General features: G+C 41.9%; 1 protein-coding gene across 4 annotated transcripts in view; it reads left to right on the forward strand.

Moving 5' to 3' along the window:
* ZFYVE9 (zinc finger FYVE-type containing 9) overlaps positions 1 to 16,367 on the forward strand; it is a 209,133-nt gene that overhangs the window by 61,442 nt on the left and 131,324 nt on the right. For all 4 annotated transcript variants that reach the window (XM_050802611.1, XM_050802631.1, XM_050802616.1 and 1 more), the window contains one exon: positions 6,947 to 7,049. The gene's annotated coding sequence lies outside the window, so the exon portion shown is untranslated. The remainder of the gene's footprint in view (positions 1 to 6,946; positions 7,050 to 16,367) is intronic.

Genomic DNA, 16,367 nt, shown 5'->3' on the forward strand with positions numbered 1-16,367 from the left:
AAGATGTCATACTAGAGAAGTAAGCAGAAGCCAAATCAAACAGAGCAGAACACTGTCAGCTATGTTATGAAAGTATGGACTTTATCCTAGGGGCAATAGGATGACAATGAATGGTGTTAAGTATGGAAATGATACAATCAGATTTAGATTTTGTATTTGTGTGGAGAGTAGGCTAGATGGGTACAAAATGGGGCAGAGTAGGATTCTTGCAAAAATCGAGGCTACAGAAAGATGGAGGCGTTATGGGATATGGCAGTGGGAATGGAGAGAAGTGGATGGATTTGAAAGATTTAAGAGGTAAGATTGACAAGACTTGATGTTCAGTTGAACGTAGAGTTGGGAGAAGGAGAGGATAGTATCTAGAATATACTTAAATTTCTGAGTTCATGAGACAAGTGGATTATAATGTACATACTCATTAAGGAGCTGGCTGCTAGGTAAGTTCCTGGGGTGCCAATATATAAGTACTAAAATGGCACTGGAACATTAATGAGATGAAAAAAATGCATTTACTGGAACTCTTTACTTATTAGTAGTGTATGTGGGTTGGAGGAAAACTTGGATAAGCTACTGTAGTTGGAGTAAGACTCCTTTCTCACCTGGCTTTTTGCTTGAATAACATTAGTTGTTTCCTAAACTGTACTCTAAGAGACCCAAAGCTTGTTTTATTGAATGGCTACCATCAGTGGTTCTTCTTTTTTTTCCTGTCCCTATTAAGGTTTTTACCTTTTTCTTTAAAATGTTTATATGAAATTGGTTTGAAGACTATCAGATTACTAACCTGCTGTTCCATTTGAATTACACCAAAATGCCGTGGCTTAAGATAACAATTTAATTATCTCTCATGGTTCTGGGGATTGACTGCGCTTGGTTAGGTAGTTCTCTCTCTCTGTGTGTTTTTTTGAGACAGAGTCTCACTGTGTTGCTCAGGCTGGAGTGCAGTGGTGCGAGCTTGGCTCACTGCAACATCTACTTCCTGAGTTCAAGGGATTCTCATGCCTCAGCCTACCCAGTAGCTGGGACTACAGGTGCCTGCCACCACACCTGGCTAAGTTTTGTATTTTTAGCAGATACGAGGTTTCACCATGTTGGCCAGGCTCTTCTCGAACTTCTGATCTTGGATGATCTGCCCACCTCAGCCTCCCAAAGTGCTGGGATTACAGATGTGAGCCATTGCACCTGGCCAGGTGGTTCTCTCTTACGGTTTTCATGCAGTTGTAGTCAGTGGCTGGGTTAGAGTCGTCTTGAGGCTTGCTCATTCACATGTGTAGAGATTCATGGGACAGATCACCAAAATGTGGGCTTTCCATGTGGTTTCTCTGGCATGGTTACTGGGTTCCAAGAGTGAGTGTCCCAAAAGGAGCAATCAGAAACTGTATTGCCTTTTATGACCTGGCCTTGGAAGTTACATAGTTTCCCTTTTGTTATACTCCATTAGGTGAGGTAGTCGTGAATGTCTGCCCAGGTTTAGAGGAAGGAGACGTAGATTTCACCACTCAGTTGAAATCTCCCATTCCACACTATCTTCTTAATGTGACTGTGATACCTGAGTCACAGGTGCTGTGTCACAACTACATTAAAAAATCATATGGGGCCGGGCGCGGTGGCTCAAGCCTGTAATCCCAGCACTTTGGGAGGCCGAGGCGGGTGGATCACGAGGTCAGGAGATCGAGACTATCCTGGCTAACATGGTGAAACCCCGTCTCTACTAAAAATACAAAAAACTAGCCGGGCGTGGTGGCGGGCGCCTGTAGTCTCAGCTACTTGGGAGGCTGAGGCGGGAGAATGGCGTGAACCCGGGAGGCGGAGCTTGCAGTGAGCCGAGATCACGCCACTGCACTCCAGCCTGGGAGACACAGTGAGACTCCATCTCAAAAAAAAAAAAAAATCATATGGGATGGGAGATATGGTAGCAGCCATTTAAAAAAAATACAATCTGCCATCCCTACCTGAGAACCCTGCTCAGACTAAGATTGGGAACCGAAAGAGAGAACTTGGAAGATTGAATGTGATTTTGTACCTGTTGAGTTTGAACACTGCGTCAGACTTTCTGGCAGAAATGTTAAGAAGTTTCTTTACTGAGCTGGGTGCAGTGGTGTGTACCTGCAGTCCTAGCTACTCCCAGCCTCAGGAGGCTGAGGCCAGAGGATCACTTGAGCCCAGGAGTTTGAATCTAGCCTTGTCAACACTACGAGACCCCATCTCTAAGAAATAAAATAAAATTTAAAAGTTTGATTACTGGTCAGATACTGAATTTGTCTGTAGAGAATAGTATTAATCACAGCCACATCTTAAACTAAGAATACATCTTTAACTAAGAATATTTTCTAATATATCCTCCTTTTCTTTTCTTTTTAAAAATCTGTGGCCAGGATTTTGGAAATTTTCACCCTCACAAATCTTCTGTTATAAACATGTTCATATCAGAATGAATTTCTTGCATTTTATATTTTAAACATCATCTTTATACCTGTCACCTTTCCTTATAAGTTTATATAAAAAATAAAATCTTTGTTTCTTAATTTTAAATGATGGTTCTTTAACATTCCTTCGTATTACAGTTAAAAATTTAGTCTTCTGTTATATATCCCAGGGAGATTCCTTATCTTTTCCATTCCCTTTGCTTTTCAGTTTTTATATTTCAAAGTAAAAAATTTTTATTTATTTATTTATTTTTTGAGACAAGGTCTGACTCTGTTGCCCAGGCTGGAGTACAGTGTCATGATCATAGCTCACTGCAGCCTCCACCTCCCAGGCTCAAACTGTCCTCCTGCCTCAGTCTCCCAAATAGCTGGGACTACAGGCATGCGCCACTATGCCTGGCTAATTTTTGTAATTTTAGTAGAGATGGGGCCTCGCCATGTTGGCCAGGATGGTTTTGAACTCTCCTAGCCTCAAGTGAGCCACCCACCTTGGCCTCCCAAAGTGCTGGGATTACAGGTGTGAGTCACTGCACCTGGCCAGATTTATGATTTATGATTTTCTTTTTAGAAAGGTATTTCAGTAAGATTATGAAGGATATATTTTATAGAGAAATGAAGGCAGTAACACTAGTTTGGTAACTATATGAACCACTCTAGGCTAGAACTGATGAGGGCCTAAGCTAAGGCAGTTGTAGAAATGGGATGAGGGTGATGAAATTAGGAACTTCTTTGGAATCCTTGCCATGGTAGTGTGTTTTATGCTATACTTAATAAATAATTAAATCATTCCACATATTTTGAATACTACTGTGTGAAAAGAATTGTGCTGGGGCCTTGGAATAAAAGGATTAATAAAAAGGGTTTCCTGTCTTGGATGGACGTATGGTTTAGTGTAGTCATTTTGTAAAGAGGGAATATGAAATATAAACATTATAGGAGCATGGAGAACTATGTGATTAATTATTGTAATTATTAATTTCACATTGGGAGGTGACATTTGAGTGGAATATTAGAGGAGTTCTGTGAAATTCTTTGTTTTCCTCTCGTGTATCTTGAACTGTATTTAAGACATTTGTACTGTTTTATGTTGTATACTTGTCCATCTATCCATTTACTAAACTTCTGTTACTTCCAAAAAATGATTCTATAATGTCAAAAGACAATGAAGAAGTCACTACTGTAAATTGCTCATTCTGGGTAAAAAGTACTGGAGTATTTGTCTCTTTAGCTAAGAAGCATATTCTCCATGGGAGGTGATGGAATACTTCTTTTCACTACCTATTGCTTATGTTTCTCTCTGTGTCTCCCTTTCCCTTCATTTTTCTGAACTATTTCTTTATTTATTAGGGCATTAGCAACTGTAAGTCTACTTTTAAGAATGAATGCAATAATTTTATTTTATTATATGTCACTTCTCAAAGGTAAGAATGGAGACTTATAATTAAACAGGATGAGACCGGGCGTGGTGGCTCACATCTGAAATCCTCGCACTTTGGGAGGCTGTGGCGGGCAGATTGCCTGAGCTCAGGAGTTCGAGACCAGCCTGGGCAACTTGGTGAAACCCTGTCTCTACTAAAATATGAAAAAATTAGCCAGACGTGGTGGCATGCATCTGTAGTCCCAGCTACTCGGAAGGGTGAGGCAGGAGAATTGCTTGAACCCAGGAGACAGAGGTTGCAGTGAGCGGAGATCGTGCCACTGCATTTCAGCCTGGCGACAGAGCAAGACTCTGTCTCAAAAAAAAAAAAAAAGGATGGATTGACCCTTCCTCACACACACCATTTATTTTCTTTCTGTCTTGAAACCCTCATAAAATGGTAAGAAGTAAGAACAGAAGAGGAGATAACAGTGGATGAAAGATTTCAGTAAATGGAAAGAGTGAAGGTCTTCAAACTGAAGATGCAATAAGCTACTTGCCTGCAGAGGGAGATATGTTGAGAAGCCCCACAACACCTTAGAGAGATTTGTGATATAGAGACTCCAAGGATCTCTAAGGGCTTAGGTGAGGTGTGGTACTGAAAATAGATTGGCTGGAATATGATACAAGGAATGATTAGTTTTGCATATGTTCTGCTGAATCCTACCTATGTAGCCAAATAACTTTCCCCTTCATCCTGCAGGGGTCTAGAAGTTTATTTTCTGGAAGAATTGAATAGAGGATACTTTGAATTGAAGGATACCAAGCCTATCAGGAGGGGATGAGGTGCAGGTTGAAAGTAGATTAAGGAAAATGTAATGTAAAGTTATAAATGTGGCCAGGCGCGGTGCCTCATGCCTGTAATCCCAGCACTTTGGGAGGCCAAGGCGGGCGGATCTTCTGAGATCAGGAGTTTGAGACCAGCCTGGGTAACACAGTGAAACCCCATCTCTACTAAAAGTACAAAAATTAGCCGGGCGTGGTGGCAAATGCCTGTAATCCCAGCTACTCAGGAGGCTGAGGCACAAGAACCTCTTAAACCTGGGAGGTAGAGGTTGCAGTGAGCCAAGATTGCACCACTGCACTCCAGCCTGGGCGACTGAGTGAGACTCCATCTCAAAAATAAATAAAATAAGATAAAATAAAATAAAATAGTTGAGACCAGCCACTAGTGGTCTTGTGTGATTTTCCTTAAATCTTGTGTGGTTTTCCTGAAATCTAGTAGATTTCAGCTACTTAGGGGAATGTATGTAGTAGGTGGATGGTTGGATTTAGCTACAGTGGAGGCTTTGCCAGCTGAGACTGGAATATAATTCCAGTAGAAAAACCTATAATATTATTTGTATTAGTCAGGGTTCTGCAAAGAAACAGAACCAACAGTATATAGAGGGCTGTGTGTGCGTATGTGTGTGTGTTTAAATTTATTATAAGGAATTGGCTCATGCATTTATGGAGGCTGAGAAGTTTCACAATCTGCTCTCTGCAAGCTGGAGACCTAGGAAAGCTGGTGGTGTCATTCTGAGACTGGAGGGCCAATAGTGTAAGTCCCATTCTGAGGGCAGAAGATTGATGTCCCAATTCAACCAATCAGAGAAAATTCCCTCTTCCTCAAGCCTTGTTTTATTCACGTCCTCAATGGATTGGATCATGTCTGGTCACATTGGGGAGGGCAATCTGTTTTATTCAGTACACTGATTTAAATGCTAATCTCATCCAGAAACACCCTCACAGACATACCCAGAAATAGTATTTAATTTGAGTACCCCATGTCTCAGTCAAGTTGATATATAAAATTATCTGTTGTATTATTGGACTTGCCTCACAATATTGAAAAACTGTATATATGATTTGACCTTGAATCTATAGAGTTAATTTTGTTTAAGAAAATCTTTAATTAGCTAGATATTAGAGGGGTGGTTACTTTACTTTCTTTCTCATTTTGACCTTGGTTTGTATTTTTATACTTTCATACTTCTGATATGACTTAGTCCTTTATTTAATAGATATAAATCTGTTTCTTAGTGTCAGTAGCTCTTCTCATTTAGAGTATATCATAGCGTGCATATTTTTCTAGTTCTCAAGACAGGGAAATCTTTTACCAGTGATTTTCATTCTTTATTCTTTATTGGGTCTTGGAAACTTGAATTTTAGGTCTTTTTCTTATTCTCTTATTTTTTATTAAGCACATCATTTTCACGTCTGATAATAGAATATTTGTAATGTTAGGAAATTTTTCTTGCTGCCTCAGTTTATCTTTAACACAGTTTATCTGTGTTCATTAAATTATCTCCAATATACTTACCTGTTCTGAAAATACTATGATTATGTGTTAGATATTTTATACTGATAATATAATATTCATAGTCTTAGTTTTATTCTGATTAGCTTCAACTACTAATCTTGTTCAAGGCTAAATTAGGCCCTTAAAGAATTTTACATTGTCTCTAAGCAGTTATAGTTGGGCTACCATAACTTAATGGATATTGTCATATTTTCACAAGAAGGTAGTAATATTTGAAGAGCCTTTGTCTTTTGCATACACCCCTGATAGGGAAGGTTAATATTGGGTTAATAGATCCATTGCTTCTAAGCAGTTGGAGGAGGACTGGAATGAAGAGACTCCATTTGGAGAAAAAAATAGTTTGGCAGTAAAAATCACAACAAGAAACTTGTGAAACTCAACTTAAGAATTCTGTATGTATTGAAAAAAAATCGCGCTAGAAGGACATTCTTGTGAAGCAGCAATTTTCTTAGCTTTGGATTCTTGGAGGGCCCATTATAAGGCAAATTATATACTTATGAATTAACACAATTGAAGTCATTGGGTAGAAAGTGCCTGCTGTTGATGTTTCACTTTGCATTATCCATTGAAAATAAACGTGCAAAAACTCTTCTTTGTTGAAACATTTAACTTTTGGCCTTTTCAGACAATAAAATGTCTCTGTTGCTGCCTTGCATGCAAGCCAGGTCTTTGAATCCAAAGGTATAATTGTATTTACTGTTCAAGCCCCATTGCTTTTGTTTGTCTGGCTATGATAGATTTATATGAAGAAAATTAGGGTTTATTGTTTCAGCAAGTGTAATGAGCAATGTGTTTTTCATTTAGGATCAAACAGAGCATACTGAATCAGCAGGACTGGCTGGTGGTGCAGCAAGCATGAGTAAGCACCGAGAAGTCTGTTCCTTATCACGTGTGTAAGGGGAAAAAGGTAAGAAAATGTTTTTATTTCTCTTAGAGATTGAACTTGAGAAACCAATGAGATCTGTAGAAGATAATGCTGATGCATATATGTTATTTGCTTAATTTGTAACATTGTATCTTATTAAATCAGGAGTATGATTTTCTTCAAAAAGATTTGACTTAAATTCAGAGGAAAAGGGTATTTAAAAATCACTGTTATTTTATGTCACAGTGGTCACAATGTTAATTTCCCTACCAGTGCTGGCTCCTTCGTTTTAGAGTTAGTTCAGTATAGAAAGGTAATTTCAGAAAAAAATATGACTTTGAGCAATATTTTAGCTCATGCAAGAGCTAAACAAGTAAAGCTGATTTGGGGATGGGGAATCAGAAATGTAAAGTTAATTACATTATTTTATTTTGTATTTTTAGATAAGTTATTATGTAGAGCAATAATTTCCAGCAGAAAATTGGAAGTATTCTTGTAGAGCAGGAACCCTTGACTTTTTCCTAACTAGGAGTCATGTTGTTTTTTTTCAAGTCTTAAGATTATTTAAGGGTGTGAACCCCCAGTATCTGTGTTGGAAACAAGTGCTTGGTGTAGCCAAAAGAAACCTGCACTTAGACAGAAATTTTCTCAGCAAGGCACTTTTACTTCTGCAGAAGGGTGCTGTTCACTCCTGTTACAAATGCAGGAGCACACCGAACAAAGGAAGGAAGGAAGGGGCTTTTAACCCTAACACAGTTCCTGTTTCTGTGTCTTTCCCCTATTGACTGGAGTTGGACTGCACAATCTAAGCTGATCCTCACTGGCTAAGGCTTAAACTTTTCCAAATAAGGTAAATGTGTGATTTGTGAAGGGGCAGGGTGGGTAAAGAAGAAATGGTTAGGCTTAACCGAAGAGGAGGTAGGATTGTTTACAACTTATGATCAGGAAGTTGAGTCTTTGAAGAGGAACTCAGTTGTATCAACAATCTCCCCTCTTCTGTCTTATAGTTCTTCATCTTCAAGTTTCTTTAACAGGATCTGGCTATGTTGTTGTTCTTGATTATCTAGGTGCAAGAGCTTATCTGAGTACAGAGGGGGAGAGGTTGGGGAGGTTTTTGTGAGAGCTGCTTCTGTGAGCCTTTGGGTTAACCCACAAATACAGGGTATGATACAGCAACCCACAAAGATGAGTACACCTCTAACAATTGCAAGGAAGGTAAAGATTGAGGTCATGAGTCCTTTCCATTTTCCAGACCACCTTTCCATTAGTCCTGTAAAGGGGTCGTCTATTCCAGAGTTTTCGGCTAGTTCATTTGCTAGGATGGTAAGGCCTTGTAAGGCTTTTATGATTGTCCCGTCGGGGGCTGTATTATTAGGAATAAAATAAAACACTGGACCCTGATCATGACATAGACTTCACCTTTTTTGGCCAACACCATGTCAAGGGTTATTCTATTTTCCCAGGCCATCTGGCTGGTGGGGTCTAATTTCAGCAATTCCTTTTATGGCATCTCTGGTATAATTGATGAATTGCTGCTGATTGTAGTATATGTAATGTATCCAGTCTACATTTTTGTTTATAGTGGACTACCAGAATAATATAGACTCGAACCTGGTGGGTATTTGGTTTTGAGCTTTGAATTCATTTGGTACCCTCTGCAGGACCCCAATGCTGTCTATGTAAACTTGGGGGTCAAAGGACCCATTTATTGGGGCTTCTTTTTTTCTTCTGGTTACCTGATGAAATGCCAAGGTGAAAGGGATGGCCAATTGGATCAGAGCACAAGTGCCACTCCAGTTGCTTGGCAGTGTTCCAAATATTGGTCCCCCTCTATACCACTATACATCCACTTGGGGATGGACTGGGGCTGACTGATTGGTTAGCTCTTGAAAAGGTTTAGGTCCACTGCATCCCATCAGGTTTCCAAGGAATGTCAAATTTTCCCCTTGTTGTAAGAGACACAAGGTAAAATTGGCATTGAGAGCGGGAAGTCGAATGTCCCTTGGGGGCTGTCCCATAGGGCTCCTGACTTTTGGGAAAAGTAGTGAAAGAGTGGCACATGACTTGTTTCCCCAGGCTGTGAGGTGCTGGAAGAGAGCTACCATACAGTCTTTGCCTGATGGGTTGGCCCATCTGAGTGGGAGGGGAACAATTTGGGTTTCTGGCCTGCCTGTTGCACAAGCGTAACAATCGGTTTTATTTAGGGTGTGAATGGAATATTTAATCCATTCCAGCTAGGCATTTACATCTTGATAACCGGTTTCTATGGCTAGGGTTTGCTGTAAATCCTTTACTTCTACTATAGCTACTTTGGTTTTGTCATTAGACATGAAGCGAGAAATGGTTTGATTTTTGTGGTTTTGGGAAGTGAGTAATGGAGGGAGAGGGAGGAGGAGGAGCAAACCTCATTTCAAAGATGCCTGTAGGGTCTTTTGCAGTGACATCCGCTCCTAGGCCATAAAGGCGCTCTAAAGTGGGGATACGGTCGGTGGAGGTGGGGATAGGAATAGAGAGAAGTACTGGGTTGCACTGGTGGTTTTGGCAATTTGAGGGGGTGGTTCCTTTGGTGAAGTGGAGGTAGGGTTTTAGGGTGGTGCAACCCTCTAAGGAGGTCCAGCCCTGATATTTGGTGGTCAAGATAACATCTCCTCAACTATAACATAACCCCTTAAAGGCTTGTGGTCGTCGATTGCAAGGGTCCGGGGTGATACTGGTTTTTCTGCGGGTGGAGGGGCAGAGGTACTTTTCTGAAGAAGCTAGCTGTCTTTGACTTTGGAGGTTTCCATAGGGTATGACAAGACAAGCATTGAATGTAATTGTTTGGGAGGAGGGTGATGGGGTTACACTGATGATAAGGTGTCCTTGGGTAGCTAAAGGAAGAATAAAAAGATAGATTAAACCTTTTTGAATGTAGTTTGGAGGGCATTGATCCTGGAATGATGGTCCATGACTTTGCAAGGTTTGGGGCCCTTTTTACCCGAGTGTGGTGGGTCCACCCCTTTTCGGCCATTCGGATTGCTGTCTCAGTGGTTAGGAGTATTAGATAAGGTCCTTCCCAGGTTGACTTAACCTTTCCTTCTTTCCAACATCTGATAAGGACATGATCTCTGGTCTGGTGTTGGTAAACTGGGAATTCGAGGGGTGGAGTTTGTGCTAGGAGGCCTTGAGTCCTGAGGGTGGAAAGGGTGGAAGACAGACCAAATATATATATTTTTAGAAACTGATCTTTTGTTTCAAATGTAGGAAGGTCAGTAGTGGAATTTAGATAAGGCAGCCCATAGAGTATTTCATAAGGGGACAGGACAGGCCAAGATCTTTTTTTTTTTTTTTTTTTTTTTTTTTTTTGGAGACAGAGTCTCGCTCTGTTGCCCTGGCTGGAGCGCAGCGATCTTGGCTCACTGCAACCTGCACCTCCCAGGTTCAAGCAATTCTTCTGCCTCAGCCTCCCGAGTAGCTGGGACTACAGAAACCAGCCACCACGCCTGGCTAATTTTTGTATTTTTAGTAGAGACGGGGTTTCGCCATATTGGCCAGATTGGTCTCGAACTCCTGACCTTGTGATCCGCCCTCTTTGGCCTCCCAAAGTGCTGGGATTACAGATGTGAGCCACCACGCCCTGCCAGGCCAAGGTCTTTTTGAGGGGCAGTTTGGATTCTTACTGAGGCAATGGGAAGGCATTTTGTCCATGGTAACTGGATTTCCAAGATTAATTTGGTTAGGTGATTTTTTTAGAGTTTGATTAATTCTTTCTACCCTCCCTGATGAAGGCGGATGCCAGGGAGTATGATATTCCCATTTTATTCCTAGTGCTTGGGCTAGCCCCTTAATGATGTGTGCAGTGAAGTGGGTCCCATTGTCTGAATCAATGTTCTCTATTAGTCCAAACCTGGATATATGTTCCAACATTGCTGGCAGTTGTACTTGGGAAGGGGATGGTTTCTACCCCGTGGGTGAGATGGTCTGCTATGACTAGTAAATACTTGAGGCGGCCTATTAGGGGCATTTCAGTGTAATCAACTTGGACGCTTTGGAACGGCCTTAACCCTGGGTTTCTTCCCATGGGAGGTTGCTTCTTTAGGGTTTGCTTATTAATTTTTCTGCACATGATGCAACTATCCTCCACTTGCTTAGTGAGGGTATTTATCTCTACACACCCATAGACTGTGAGGGCTGCATCACACATAGCTTGAGGACCCCAGTGAGTTCCTGGATGAAGCTGTGACAATATTTCCCTCATGAGAGGCTTAGACAGCATTTCCCTTCCATCTGGTAATACCTACTTTCCCTCTGGGCTCTCCTGAGCTCCTATTTTCTTTAGAGAAAAGTCTGCGTGAGAGAAGATGGGGATCACAGCTGGAGGGGGAGACAAAGGGATAGATGGAAAATGGGTGCCTTTTGGGAAGAGGCAGCTTGCTTAGCCATTTGATCTGCGAGGTTATTTCACTGGCTTTCAAAGGATGGGTTCTTTTGGTGTCCTGGACAACTGCAATTTCTTCTGGCAGCTGAAGATTTTCTAATACTTGCAAAATTAATTCTTTGTGGACCAAATCTTGGCCCTTACTATTGATGACGCCTCGTTCAGTCCAGATTTTTCCAAAGGTATGAACTGCTCTGAAGGCATACTTGGAGTCAGTGTAAATAGTTCCTTCTTGATTCTGCAGGGATTTTAAGGCTTGGTTTAATGCAAAGAGTTCACATGTTTGGGCAGACCAGTTATTTGGCAGTCTTCCTGACTCTACCTCTGTGAGGATTTCCCCATCAACTATGGAGTACCCGTTGTACCTTTTTCCTTCAGTGATCTGGGGGGAACCGTCTAAAGAGGTGATGCCCTGTTTGGAAAGGGGTTTTGCTTAGATCCAGTCTGACTCTAGTTTGATAACTGACTAGATCTAAGCATTTATGCTCAGATTCTTCCGGGTTTGGATTTCCTGTTAGGAAAGCAGCGGGGTTGATGAATTGTCAGTAGTTAGTGTTAGGTCATCTCTTTCTAATAAGATAGCTTCATATTTTAAAATTCTTGAGTCAGTGAGCCATCTCTCTGCCTTCTGATTAAGAATGGTTCTGACTTGATGAGGGGTGCTTATGATGAGGTTTCCCCCAAAGGTTATTTTCCTGCTTTCTTCTGTTAGCAAGGCAGTTGCTGGTATGGATTGTATGCATTTGGGCCATCCATGGGTTACTGGGTCAAGGATTTTTGACGGGAAGGCTACAGGCTGTCGGTGGCCTCCGTGTTTGTGGGTGAGTACTCCTAAGGCCACTCCTTTGCTTATATTAACAAAAAGGTGGAATGGCTGTTCTAAGGAGGGCAAGACCAGAACAGGGGCTGTTACAAGTAGGTGTTTTAATTCTTCTACCTGTTGGATCTCTGATGGGGTCCAAAGGAGGATTTACAGGGTCTGGTCTTTTTTGAGTGAGTTTTTGATATAGCAGCTTTGTTTTTAAGGCGTAAGAGTTAACCCACAGATGACAATAACCAACCAATCCTAAGAATTTCGTAAGCTCCTGCTTTGTTTCGGGTAAAGGCAAAGATACCATACCTTCAATTTGTTTGGGTGCTGTCTTTCATTTACCTTTACTGATGAGGTGTCCTAGGTATTTCACCTCAGGTTCTACGAATTGGAGTTTATTCTTTGAGCCCTGTAACCATTGTTCTGTTAGGAAATTTAGGAAGTTAACTGAAATTGCTGTTACTTGATCCTTGTCATCTCCTGAAATGAGCAGGTCATCCACATACTGGAGAAGGCGTATGGATGAAGGCAGGGAGAAGTTTTCTAGAACTTGTTCTAATATTTGACCAAATAGATTTGGGGACTCTGTAAACCCTTGGGGCAAGACTGTCCATTGGTACTGCTCTTTTCTACTGGAGTCAGGGTCCTCCCACTCAAAGGCAAACATGTCCCGACTGTCCTCCGCTAAAGGGCAAGCCCAAAAGGCATCTTTTAAATCTATCACTGTGAACCACTGGTGGTTGTGTGGGATTCTACTGACAGTGGTGTAAGGATTGTGAACAACAGGGTGGGTGGTTTGAACTATTTGATTAGTAGCCTGGAGGTCTTGCACTAGCTGGTATGACCTGTCTGGCTTCCTTACAGGCAATATTGCAGTGTTATAAGGGGGCATACAGGGTTCAAGGAGCCCATCGTGGACAAGGCTTTCAGTTATAGGTTTTAAACCTATCCTGGCTTCCAAGGGAATAGGGTATTGTTTTCTTTTTACTACATCCCTGGAAGTTTTTAATTTGACATGAATTGGAGGAACCTGTAGCTTTTCTCAATTTCTTTCCTTCGACCATACATCATGATGGATTTGGCTTTCTTCCGAAGTGGTGAGCAGGTTTAAGGAAGTAAGGGGTTTTCCCTGATTAACATATAAGCCTGTGCCTAACCTTAACCTTAAGTCCCTTCCTAATAAATTAGTTCCTGCTTTGGGAATTAACAAGAACTTAGTGGCCGAGTTATTCTTATATTTGACTTCAGTTTCCTCTAGAATTTTTGCCCCAAATCCTTCCCCTGTAACCCCTGAGACAGTAAGGTTTTCTGCTGAACATGCTAAACCTGATGAGAGAAAACATAGGGAAAGCGAGCTGCTCCTGAACAGACTAAGAAAGTGACTATCTCTTATTTGGGTCCCACCGTTAAATTTATCAAGGGCTCTTGGTGGGACTCAAGATGGAAGATGTAGAGTCCCTGACCCCCCTATTCTTCAAATGTCATGAGTGGAAGGACTTTCTTTTCCCTCTCCCATTCAGGACATTCCCTCTTTAAATGTCCTGGCTTTCCACACCAGAAACATCTGTTTTCCCTTCTCCCCCTCCCTGTTCCCTGACTCTCAGGTTTCATCCCTTTGCTTCCTGTATAGAGTCGGACAGCTGGGTACTTAGAAGGTCTACAAGTTCTATTTCCCTGGGCTTCCTGTTGAAGAGTTCCCTGTTATAGGGTGGACAGCGTAATCTTTGCCTTTTGCTTCTTCCTTTCCTCATCCCTCTGTACATATACCTTTTGGGCCTCTTAAAAGTTCCTCTATGGGATGGTCTTTCCAATTTTCTGTCTTTTGTATTTTTTTTTTTTTTTTTTGCAATGTCCGGCCAAATATTGGTGACAAAGTGGAGCTTTAACATTCCTTGTCCCCGTGGGTCCTCTGTGTCTAAACCTACATATTTTCTTATCTGTTCCTTAAGTCTGTTTAAGGATTCTATGGGCCCTTCATCTTTCCTTTGTTGTACATTAAATGCTTGGGAAATATTAGGGTCCAAGGAACTGATTCCAAATCCCTTTAATTGTCATATCCCTGAGATCTCTCATGTTTTCTCAGTGGGCTTCATTGTTGTTATCCCACTGAGGGTCCTGGGCCAGGAATTTATGCTTCGCTGCAAGGACATTTTGAACAGGAGGGTGTTCACGCTCCTGGACTATCATAGTAGCCCTGCAGATCATGGTTCTTTCCTTTCCTGAGAAGAGAATACCTAGAATAGACATTAATTCAGCCCAAGTGTACGGTTGTGACTCCATAAATTGGCCAATTTGATCTGCGACTCCAAAAGGGTCATCTAACAGTGGTTTGAGTTCCCTTCTTAGATTTCTAACCTCTGAACTAGTTAAGTGGGCATTTACGAAGCCAATATCCCCTCCTCCTAGTGGTACTTCCCTTAAGGGAAAAAGGATTAGGGCAGACTTCTTTGAGGAAGAGAGGAAAGGAAAGTTTTGGATATCCCTTTGGCATTGTTCTGTTTCCCATTGGAGCTTTCCTGAGGAAAAGGCATGTTCGGTGGCTGTCCAGCAGGGATGTGGAGTGGCAAGGCCCATGGGGCAGGGTTATATGAGGGAGGAACTGAGTGTTCAGCTTGGGGTGGAGTGGTAGGCAGGGGAAGGACTGAGTGTTCCACTTGGAGTGGAGGGATAGGCAGGGGAAGGTGGTCTAGAGGATCCCATGCATCTTTAGATACAGAATTTGACTTAGATAGGTCATCTTTGGGAGGTATTAAGTTTGGCTTTGCTTTCTCATCCTTTAGGGGTTAGAGAAGGACAGGTCTTTTTCTCCAACATAGAGCATAATCTGTTTCCTCTTGAGAAACTGGACTTTTATCATTGACCTACTGGCCAAAAGACTGAAGGTCTGAGGATGGGTTCCTTAGTCCAAATAAAACAGCAATACTTTATCGTATGCTGTCTTTTCTTGTGTTTGGTCCTTTCATTATCCTTCCAGTATTTTAACATAAGGCATAGGGGATTGTCAGGGAGAATTTTATTGTCTGCTTGGCCTTTTACTTGGGGTATTTCCCATCCCGGCAGTTGGTGAGGCTAAATGTTTCATATTAGAGATTTCTTGTGCTCCCGTGTCCTAGAAGCTGAACCTCCCGTTTTCCCACTGGAGGTTTCTTGTACTCTTGTGAGCACCCACTTTGTCCTTATTGACTGCTTCCCTTGTGGGAATTTTAAGTCCCCCTTAACATTGGTGGGTTGGTATGATCCGCTGACTGCAAAACTTCCCTAAGTCCTATGAGGTGACCATGGAACCAAGTCTGGACTCCACACTCGTTTCATGCCCAGTGGCGCATTTAACTCACACACTTTCAACCTCTAGCCACCTAACTCATTCCTTTCAACCCAGCCACCAAGGAATACTTTGTCACCCCAGTAGCACCGTTTCTTACCTTGGTCTGTGCACAGAGTTACCTGGTCACTGTGGAATTCTTAAGGATCTTCCCTACAGCCCATGTTGCTGAGAGTCTGGATTTATTCATCACTTTGGGTGGGATTCGATCCTCCACTCCTGGGGCCACCACAACAAGGCAGTGGGATGCGTCTCCCTGTGAAAGATAATCACTAGCCCCTCCCAAAGGAGAATGGGATCCTGGACAAGCCCCCAAATTTGTTGGAAACAAGTGCTCAGTGTAGCCAAAAGAAACCTGCGCTTAGAAATTTTCTCAGCAAGGCACTTTACTTCTGCAGAAGGGTGCTGCTTATGCCTGTTACAAATACAAGAGCACACCAAACTAAGGGAGGGGTTTTTAACCCTAACACAGCTTCTGTTTCTGTGTATTTCCCCTATTGGCTGGGTTGGACTGCACAGTCTAAGCTGATCCTGATTGGCCAAGGCTTAAACTTTTCCAAATAGGGTAAATGTGGGATTTGTGAAGGGGTGGTGGTAAAAAAGAAACGGTTAGACTTAACAGAAGAGAGGGTAGGATTGTTTACAACTTATGACCAGGAAGTTGAGTCTTTGAAGAGGAACTCAGTTATCCCAACATCTGGGAAAGGTCTCAGTTTATTTAGAAAGTTTATTTTGCCAAGGTTGAGGACACTCAGGAGGTCCCGATGAAGCAACTGTGTTGTCTGAGGTATATAGCCAGGGTTCATTGTC

This window comes from Macaca thibetana, chromosome 1 (genome assembly GCF_024542745.1).
Source record: "Macaca thibetana thibetana isolate TM-01 chromosome 1, ASM2454274v1, whole genome shotgun sequence".
NCBI classification, from domain to species: domain Eukaryota; kingdom Metazoa; phylum Chordata; class Mammalia; order Primates; family Cercopithecidae; genus Macaca; species Macaca thibetana.